Raw genomic sequence first — 10555 nt, 5'->3', positions numbered from 1 at the left:
TGATCTATATTTGTTTGTATTGTTTCTAGGGTTTTCTATGTGATAAGTTATGCCATACCTTTGGAAGAAACATTGAAACCCAAGATATAATGAAAGTTGTTATGAAGTAGTCTACAGTTTATGACAAAGTCCCTAGTAAGATGTTGAAGAGTATGTGTCTCTTCTTTGATTTTGTATCTGATATATATATATATATATATATATATAAAGTTGAAATGCTTCTGTGGTTTTGATATAAATAACTTCATGCTTCTATAGATTTGTTTTTACTTGATATCTAAGTTGTGCAAGTACAAATCTGCAATATGGTGAAGATGTTTGTTGATGTGATAAAAATGATGTGGTTGGTGATGGGAATCATAACTCTAATGAAATAGTTAGAAGCAACAAAACTTTCTAGATGTCGAAGTAAAGAAGTAAATCTCCCTAGATTAAGAGGGAGCCCGAAAATCTCCCTGAGATTAAGTGGGAGCTTGGATAACTCCCTGGTTGATAGGGAGGGCGTAGTTTCTATTGGAGAAATATTTTTGGAAGATATGTTGTTGTATATGAAAAATGAGATAAACGTTTATGATCGAGGAATATTTTTTCCAATATATTGATTTTCCTACTATGATGAGGAGAAAGATCAGTTGTTTGGAAGACCCCATAGGTTTGTATTTAATTATGTACATGTCAAAGCATATTATTGATTGGGGTTGTGTTTGTACAGGTGAATATCTTGAAGAACTTTTGATAGCATGCTAGTTACCAATCAGTTTGATTGGGAGAGATTGGTTATCCTTGATCTCCTGGATCAAGGACTGTTGAGGCTTTTTGAGTGAAGCATTGCCTAGGAGGACATCTAGTCGACACTTTGTGTTGATGTTTAGGTATCGAAGTTAGAAAGGTCGTGTTGGTTATTAAGATCTGTTTTCGGATACACCCTTGGATCCCTGGGTTGACGGTTAGCAAGTAAGTCTAATGGTATCTAGAGAGGTTGAAATCTTGAGTCTATCTTATTCCCATTTAGATATATTTCCCTAGTCAGGAATCTAGTCCATGGCATTGTTGTGCCTTAAGTTCTTCATGGTTCATATAGTTGAGATCTTCCTTGTACTTTTATATATTCAATACATCCCTAGTTAAGAGGGAACGTTGGAAAATGTAACTGGGTTTGGTCTTCATTTAATGTATTTGAGTCATCTTGTAATGTACTTGTCAAAAGAATAAAGAAAATAATAATAATAATAATAATAATAATAATAATAATAATTATTATTATTATTATTATTATTATTATTATTATTATTATTATTAATTAAAGCATGGGTTTCATGATTGGGTCATCATGTTTTAGGCCAATGTCCCCATTGAGGACTTCTAGGATATATTCTGAGTCAACAAAGTCATTTTAATTTTAAAGAGACCTTTATTAGGCTGTTGAATCATGTAAAAAGGTTAAGTATTGAGTCAAATATGAATTATGGTGCCTCCACACCAAGTCAACCTTAAGATGATCAAGTCAGCCTTAAAGAGGGTTATTCAACCTCACCAAAGGACTATAAATGAAGAAATTCAAACTCCATTTGAAGCACACTCTCATAAGGAAGTTCGATATCTCATAAGGAAGTGTGAATTGGAAGAAGGAGGAAAAGGTAGTGCAAGTTTGGTTTAGGAGAAGGAAAGAAAGGAAATCAAAACTTTGGTACAACTATCTCTCTCTTATGCCCTATTTTAGGAGATAGAAGTTCTCTTGTGGATTCCATAGCCATTTTCCATGTGATGTTGCTGCCACTATAGGCTGAAGTTGTTGTTGTTGGGTGTTGCTGCCTCAGGAACCTGTCCTGGGCCAAGATCGAAGTTTCTAAAAGAAGATCAAAGTATTATAGTGAAGATCCAAGTCTCCAAGGCAGAATAGAAGTGACTGAGTCGAAGAAAGTGTTGTCATTTTTGCTGCTACTATGTTAAGAGGGATCATCTACAACAGAAGAGGAAGTTTAACTTGGTGTGGAGGAAATTTTTTGTTAAGGTGTAGATTCTGAGAATATCTCCATAAAACTATTGAAGGAAGAATTACTCGTTGCATTTTCCCCTAGAGAGGGGTTCATCCCTAGCTATGAACATATATATGTTGTCCATTGTTTTATGTGCTTTTTAGTTGGTAATTTCATGATGAACTAAAATAAATAATATATAAGGAAACCTGATAAGAAATCAATAAAATAAAAAGTAACTATCAAGTATAAGAAAATCTTTCTTCCTTTCCAATTTTCTAATAGGAATTATCTCACCAAACCACTTTTACTAGCATATCCCAATTTAGAAATTTTAGGTCTTAAACCTTCCAAAAGAATTTTGAGGCATGAAATGGAATTTTTTTGGAGTAAAACTTTGACACCTAATCATGAACCCCCTACCACCATTCTACACACAAATAGCTTTCTAACTTCATAATAATCACCTTAATTAGAGTCTATAAGTAAAATCTATGTCACCTAAAAGTTCACATTATCGTTTTGACAACCATGATTTGAGAGGATGGCACATTAGCCCCCATCATTCATGGAAAATTGACTGTAAAGGTGGTCACGATGAAAAATATTTTAGAAGAGCCAATATTGAAAGTCTAGATACTAGTTGAAGGAGTCAAAATTAACCACTAGTAGGCTATAGGGTTGTCTTAGAACTATGCCACTAGGAGGAAAAGGGGTTCCATTGTATTCAAGTGCATTTTTGTTCCATATATGAGTATATTAGTCAAGAGTGTATAGGGAGAGATAAAAAATAAAGGGTTTATGCACTGTAGTAGTGCATGGGCCACATGTCTCACCTTTTTTTAATTGCATCCATTTCCATTTACAGAAAGAGAGAACAAAGTAGCATCACCTTCCAGTTGGGTTTTCTCCTGAAGGTGTTTCCCAGGTCATATATTGTGTCATTGTAGTTTGTGAGTGATTGTCCTATTTTTTCTATATTTTTTGCATAATTATAATGTTTATTCATACACAATAAACAATAATTAATCTATCCATAAATATAACGAGAAATAAATATTCATATTGTAGATTTAATATTCTATAATATATTTTAGTATATCTATTGTGAAAAACTTTACAATATAATATCCATCAAAATTTACCAATCAATTATATGCATTTAATGTTGGAAATAATACTGAGAGGGGGGCGACTCAGTATTATCAAGTCAATTATTTCCTTTTTCAAATCCAGATCTTATAAGCTACTTCAATTAGTGAAAATGGCGTATATACACAACTATGTATAAGGAAACCAATGTATACCATGAAAACTTATAATTTACTTTATCTTACAGATGTTGATCATTAATCTGTGTATCATAATCAAATAGACAGTAACTAGAAACAATAAAATAGAGAAGAAGACAATCAAACAAAAGAACACAAGATATAAGGTGGAAACCCAATGTGGGTGAAAACCACCTACCGCAATTCGTCTATATCTTCCTTTTAATTAGAAACTTCTTTTTATAATGACTTTGTACTGGTGCAGTCCTTTACCAGTAGACATGCTTCAACCTGTAGAGAGCTACAACTCTCTCTCATTCTCGAGCTTCTCCTGGAAGGGAGCTACAACCCCCTTAGATCTTGCACTAGCCAAGATACTAGTACGTAGGTGTTGGCCTATAGAAGGCTACAACCTTCTCTTTTTTCAGGGACCACATTTCATAAATTTTCAGACTGGATCCATGAACATCAATCAATCATCAAGAATCAAACAATCTCCTTTCCACGAATTAACATTGAATCAATTAGATACTTTTCTGACCACTGTACCCAAAACATAGTAACAATAACCACACACCAAATTCTGAACCCAAAACACTACAGCAATAAACATAAGTAGCTAGAACAAAACTTAAGAGATGTACACTACTTCAATAACCAAAAACTGCATGCATACGAATCTGCGTATGGACCAGCCTGAATATACGCAGTTTTAACCTACAGAAGCTGCGTGTATACACGCCTTTGCTTCACTGAACCTGCGTACAGATCTATAAAGGATAATTTAATCTTTCAATCATTTAGACATTAGTTAACCCAGATTTTCAGATTTATAGATCGAGCATGTGCCACATATAATAGATCAAAGTCATAAAAAGATACTACTATTCAAGCTTTAAGATTTTGACCCATTAATAGAATTTTTTTTTCTCCTTGCGCTCAGGTTCCTCCTTCATTTAGATCCCTATCTGCACCATCACCCAATCACAAGTATTCCAGATATAACACTTTCTCAGATATTCAATAATTCAGATGATCCTTTGCCAAATGATCTCCTTCCTCTTTTATAGTCTTTGCCCTTCCACAATACCATGGATCAAAACCATAACAGATCAATAGCATGAACCCAATACATGGGATCAACACTTCTGACAAGATACCATGGCACAAAACCATAGGTTCAAATACCAAGGACTAAATACCACAGACCAAAAAATAAGTTCTCCCACATGTACGCGCTTTTCCTTGCATGAAAGTGCGTGCATACGTGTACGCCACTTTTGAACGACTAACCCACATGTATACGCGCCTTAGTCATGGTGAACCTGCGTATATATATTTTTCTTTTATTTTAATAGCCTGAACTGAGATCTATTACCAGAGAGAGTTGCCATCAAGGACAACACTTGTACCATAGCGTCGAACCTGTACCATAATGCCAACAATCTCCCCCTTTGGACTTGATGGATACCCCAAGATCCTCAAAGACATTCTCCCCCTTTGTCATCAAGGGCAAAGGGTTGTGCTCCCCCTGAGGACATGCTGAAAGCTCTGCTCTGCTGTGCTAACCATGCTCCCCCTGGCTGTAGGCAAGATCTGCAAAAAGGTGTTCTTCAAGAAGAACCATGACTTATACATCATACAAGACCTTCATATCACCAAAAGACTTTATACATAAATTCTTCACCCAACCAAGTGGGGATCATCCACCGAACCAAGTGGAGATACATTAGAGATTTACATATGACAACCAAATTCATTACATCAATCATCCCAGGCATAGTGAGGAAACCAAAATAGGCCGTTACATGACCTTTACAAAAAAAGATATATATATGACATAGAGATGAAAAATTTAGAGCAAGACTACAAATATCAGCAGCATCTGTAAAACACTGTCCAGATCATCACCCATGTTCTCCACCTCCTGCATCTGATCCAACAACTTGTGAATACAAACCAAGAACTTCTAATGAAATGCCAACAATGCATTATTAGAAAATTGTCTGCTCCCCCTGAACCTGTGCTAGAAGGTCTCTCACAAACCCATATCAGACTATCTTCAACTAGAGTTTGACCCCACTGACTACCTTCAAACCTCTGAAATACGCGACTGTCTCCCCATAAATCGGTGTATGTACGCAGATCCTCCTCAAAAAACTCGCATACAGCCATTTTCCTGTGAAACAGACAAGTTTCAACAGCAAGATGATGCATCAACTACTCCCAGTTTCTATCTGAGGTATTCAAATGTCTCCCTGGGCAGTGGTTTGGTGAGAATATCAGCAACTTGTTCCTTAGAGGGAACATACTCCAACTTGACCTTCTGTTCCAACACTTGTTCCTGGATAAAATGATACTTGATCGGTATGTGCTTAGTCTTTGAATGCATGACAAGATTCTTTGAAATGCTTATTGCACTTGTATTATCACATAAGATAGAGATAGGTCGTGTACAAGTGATTTGAAAATCCTGCAAGGTTTGCATCATCCAAAGGAGTTGAATGCAACAAGATGCAGCAGCCACATATTATGATTCAGCTGTAGATAGAGAAATTGAACTTTGCTTCTTTCTAAACCAAGATACTAATCTGGAACCCATAAAGAATGCACCACCACTAGTGATTTTTCTGTCATCCATGCTTCCAGGCCAATCTGCATCTGTGTAAGCATGAAGTGTGAGATCTGTATTTCTAGGATACCATAAGCCATAGTTTTCAGTTCCTTGAAGATACTTGAAAATTCTCTTCACTGCCTGTAGATGAGTTTCCTTACGATTTGCCAGAAATCTTCCAACTATTCCCACTACATGCATGATGTCTGGTCGGGTACCTGTCAAATAAAGCAGACTTCCATTCATGGATCTATAGGTTGGTTGATGCACTATAGCTGATTCATCATTTGCACTAAGGTTGCATCCTGTAACCATAGGGGTACATAATGATTTTGAATCTTCCATGCCATATTTCTTCAAGATCTGCTTGAGGCACTTGGTTTGAGATAAAAAGATACCACCTCCATTTTGTTGGATTTGTAGACCAAGAAAATATGTCAGCTCTCCAAGCAATGACCTTTCGAATTCTTTCTGCATCACCAAGGCAAAGTTTTCACTCATAGCTTCTTCATTGCTGCTAAATATAATGTCATATACATATACAACAAGTATTAGCAATTTGTCATTTTCAATTTTTAGATAAAGATTGTTGTCTACTAATCCTTTTGAAAAGCCTTCTTATTGAAGGTATTTATCCAAACGATAGGACGAAGCCCTTGGAGCCTATTGAAGACCATAGAGAGCCTTTTCAGTCTACATACAAGATTTGGATCATTCCCAAGGATGAAACCATCTGGTTGCTCAATGTACACTTCTTCTTCTTAGTCTCCAATCAGAAAGGCGAATTTCACGTCCATTTGAAATACTTTGAACTTCTGAAAGCTAGAGAGAGAAAGAGACATTCTGATGGCCTCAAGTCTAGCAACGGGAGAAATCGTTTCTTCAAAATCTATTGATTCTTGTTGAGCATACTCTTTACAAACAAGTTTGGCCTTGTTTCTAATCACTTCCCCATTTTCATTCAACCTGTTTTTGAAGATCCATTTTGTCCCTATGACATTCTTAACTTTTGGTCTACGAACCAACTCCCAAGTGTTATTCTTTGATCTGCTCAAGTTCTTCATCTGTTGCCTTGACGCAACATTCATCTTTGCATGCCTCTTTTACATTTTGTGGTTTAGTGGGGGAGAGCAATGCCAAATAGCTTGAGGCTTCTGTAATTGTTCTTCTAGTTTGTATACCTACCCCTTTCTGCCCCAAAAATTTGATATTCTGGATGATTCTTCTGAACATATCTGGATGGAGTCTTTTCTTCTATCCTTATCTGTTACTTTGGTGCCTCATGGGTTTCTTCTTCATCATGAATCTGATTTGTTGTTGATGGATAGTCCTTATCATCTTCGAAGTCTTCAAAGCTTACCTGCTTGGGAGTGTTTTCTTCTTCATCCACCACTACATCAATGTTGTCAACAATTCTTCCAAGCCTTTCATTGTAACATTTGTATGCTTTTCTATGAGGAGAATAACCAAGGAGAATGCCTTCATCTGCTCTAGGTTCAAACTTTCTAAGGTTTTCATCATTGTTTTTAATATAGCATTTGCTTCCAAAAATTTTGAAATGTTTTACCGAAGGAGTATCACCATACCAAAGCTCATGAGGAGTTTGAGTGCTATTCACCCGGACGTCTGTCTTGTTGAGAATAACAACTGCAGCAAATGAAGCTTCACCCCAGAAGGTTGCGGGAGTTCCAGACTCATCAAGCATAGCACGAGCCATTTGTTGAACCGTTCTGTTCATCCTTTCCACCACTCCATTTTGCTGAGGTGTCCTAGCTGTAGAGAATTCCCTCCTTATTCCATGTTCTTCACAAAAATTGAAAAATTCATTCGAGGTAAACTCCCCACCTCTATCATACTTGAGGCATTTGATTTTGTGATCTGATTCGTTCTCCACCAAGGCTTTGAATGATTTGAATTTTTCAAAGGCTTCATCTTTGTGCTTCATAAGTCCTATCCAACACATCCTGGAAATGTCATCAATAAATAATATAAAGTATTCTTCTCCTTGAGGTGACCTTTTCCTAGATGGACCACATACATCATTATGGACAATTTCAAGTGGATTTCTGGCTGATCCTTCCTTCTCAGGGAAGTTAGTTCTGGTTTGCTTACCAAAATCACACAATTTGCTTATTGTATTGTCTAGAATTCTAATGTCTGGAAGACCATGTACTGCCTGGTATTTGCATTCTTTCCTTATGTGAGAGAAGCTAAGATGCCCCAATCTTCTATGCCATAGCCAATGTTCATCATTCTTTCTTAGATAGTATTGAGGTTGTCCTTCTTTGAATATGTATAAATTATTTGGAGTTCTTATGCCTTTTATCACTATTTTTCTTGTATCAAGATGACGAACACTACATCCATTTGATCGAAATATTACATCAGTTCCTTGATCGCACATCTGACTGACACTCAATAGATTATGCTTTAAGCCACGAACATACATGACATTTCCAGCTTTGACCTTTTCCTTTAACTGAACTGAACCTTTACCTTTTATGAGAGCAGAGGTGTCATTTCCAAAAGAGACCTTCTTCTCCTTGTCTAAGGCACTATATGACTGAAGTTTTTCTTTATCACCCGCCATATGTTTCAAACATCCATTGTCAATGTACCATTGATTTTCTTGTCCTTCCGTATATAAAGCTATAACACATCTCTCTAGTTGTGGTTCCTTCATTCTCCATGTTTTGGCACTTGAGGCTTGCTCCTTCTGAGTTGTCTGCCGAAACATGCTCCTGTATTCAGAATATTCATGACTAAAATTGTTAAAAATAGAACATTCTATTTCATTTTCAAGAGCAGAAAAGTTATTGTAGGTCCTTTTCATGATCCCAGTCATACTCCTCTATTTTTGAGCTTCTCTAGTCATGATAGTTTTGTAGGCAACACACTGAGTTGCTTTGTGTCCAAAGTTAATATGACAAGAGAAACATTGGCCATTGAAGAAATACCTACGATTATCAAATCTACCAGCCAAATGATTGTAGTTTCTATTGACATCCATTCTTGAGGAAAATTGAGAAGGTTTTACCTATGGCTGGTTGTAGCTTCTGCTCATCCTTAAAGTAGATTGACCTTGATTTACTTGGTAGTTTTTGTTCATTCTTGAGGTAAATTGTCCTTGATTTATCTGGTGAGCAGCATTATTCCTTTGTTGTTGATTGTCCACCTTTTCATTTCTCCTTGCTGCATCAAGATAACTTTTGGAGGTCGATGGCTTCTACACTTGAGATGATTCTTCATTATATCCCAAACCCGTCTTGATTAGTGGAGAACGCTGCACTTTGATAATCTCATCCAAAGTGTCAGATCCTTTAACAAATCTAAGATTAAGATCTTTAGTTTTCTCACTCTCTTTTCTAAGTCACACAATTTCACATTCTAACTTTTCATGATGTTTTTCCCTCTCAGCCAGTTGAGATTGTAGAGTATCAATAATCATATTTTTCTCTTCTAAACAAAGTTTGAGTTTAGAAATCTCTTTATAAAAATCTTCTTCATAAGGACCTTCTTCATCTATAGCATTCATGAAATCATCACCTTCAAAAGCCATTAAAAGTCTAAAATTATTACCTTGTTCATCTTCATCACTATTTGAAAATCCATCACTGTCTTCATGAGTGTAATAGCTTTTCTTATTTACATTATGTTTCTTGTTCCATCTAACAGGTTCCTCACCTTTTTTAAGCTTATCTTTATGAGGACACTTGGCAGCATAGTGACCGACTCTTCCACAAGCAAAACATTTGAAAGGTAACTTACCTCTGAATCTTTCAGCACCCCGTTGAAGGTTCTTGACAAAATTTGATTCTTCCTCTTCTTCTAATATATGTACTGAGTCATAGGGATTTCCTTTTCCTAAGGCTTTGAATGTGGCTTCTTTTCTATCTGATGGTCCCCCTTTCCTCATTTGATAAGTGGTTAAAATTCCGTGTAGCTGTGACATGGTAATTTTCTGAAGATTCTCCTTTTCTTCCATTGCAGAAACTTTTGATTCAAACTTAGGAGACAAAGATCTTAGAACCTTTTCAACCACAACAACCTCTTTTATTTCTTCACCCAAAATTTTCATACAATTAACAATCTCATCTATACGTAAGAAATAGTTAGCCACACTTTCATCATTGTACATTCTGAGATTTTCATACTGAATTCTGAGGGTTTGAAGTTTTTCTCGTTTTACCTGTTCATCTCCTTCATAGCTCAGAGCGATCTTGTCCCATATTTCTTTTGCGGTTTTATACTGCATAACCTTGATTAATTCTGATTGGGATAGACATCCTAATACAATATTAATAGCCTTTGCATTTGTTTCAAACTGCTTCTTCTGAGCGGGATCTGTAGGTGTCCCTGATGGAAAAGTGTACCCTGTATCTATGATATCCCAGACTTTTGTACCAAGAGATTGAAGATAGGATGTGACTCTTACCTTCCAATAGACGAAGTTGGTCCCATCAAAAATTGGTGGCCTGATCGATGCTTCTCTCTCGTAGTTGCTTGTGATGATAGATCTTCCTTCAAGCGATCAAGATTCTTCTGAAGGACCTGCTTTGATACCAATTGTTGGAAATAATACTGAGAGGGGGGTGAATCAGTATTATCAAGTCAATTATTTCCTTTTTCAAATCCATATCATATATGCTACTTCAGTTAGTGAAAACGGTGTATATACGCAACTATCTATAAGG

Source organism: Pinus tabuliformis, chromosome 5_2 (genome assembly GCF_031772625.1).
Source record: "Pinus tabuliformis cultivar Carrire ecotype Pingquan chromosome 5_2, CPIR1, whole genome shotgun sequence".
Classification (NCBI taxonomy): domain Eukaryota; kingdom Viridiplantae; phylum Streptophyta; class Pinopsida; order Pinales; family Pinaceae; genus Pinus; species Pinus tabuliformis.
The sequence above is the reverse complement of the archived record's forward strand: the minus strand, read 5'-3'. Positions refer to the sequence as shown.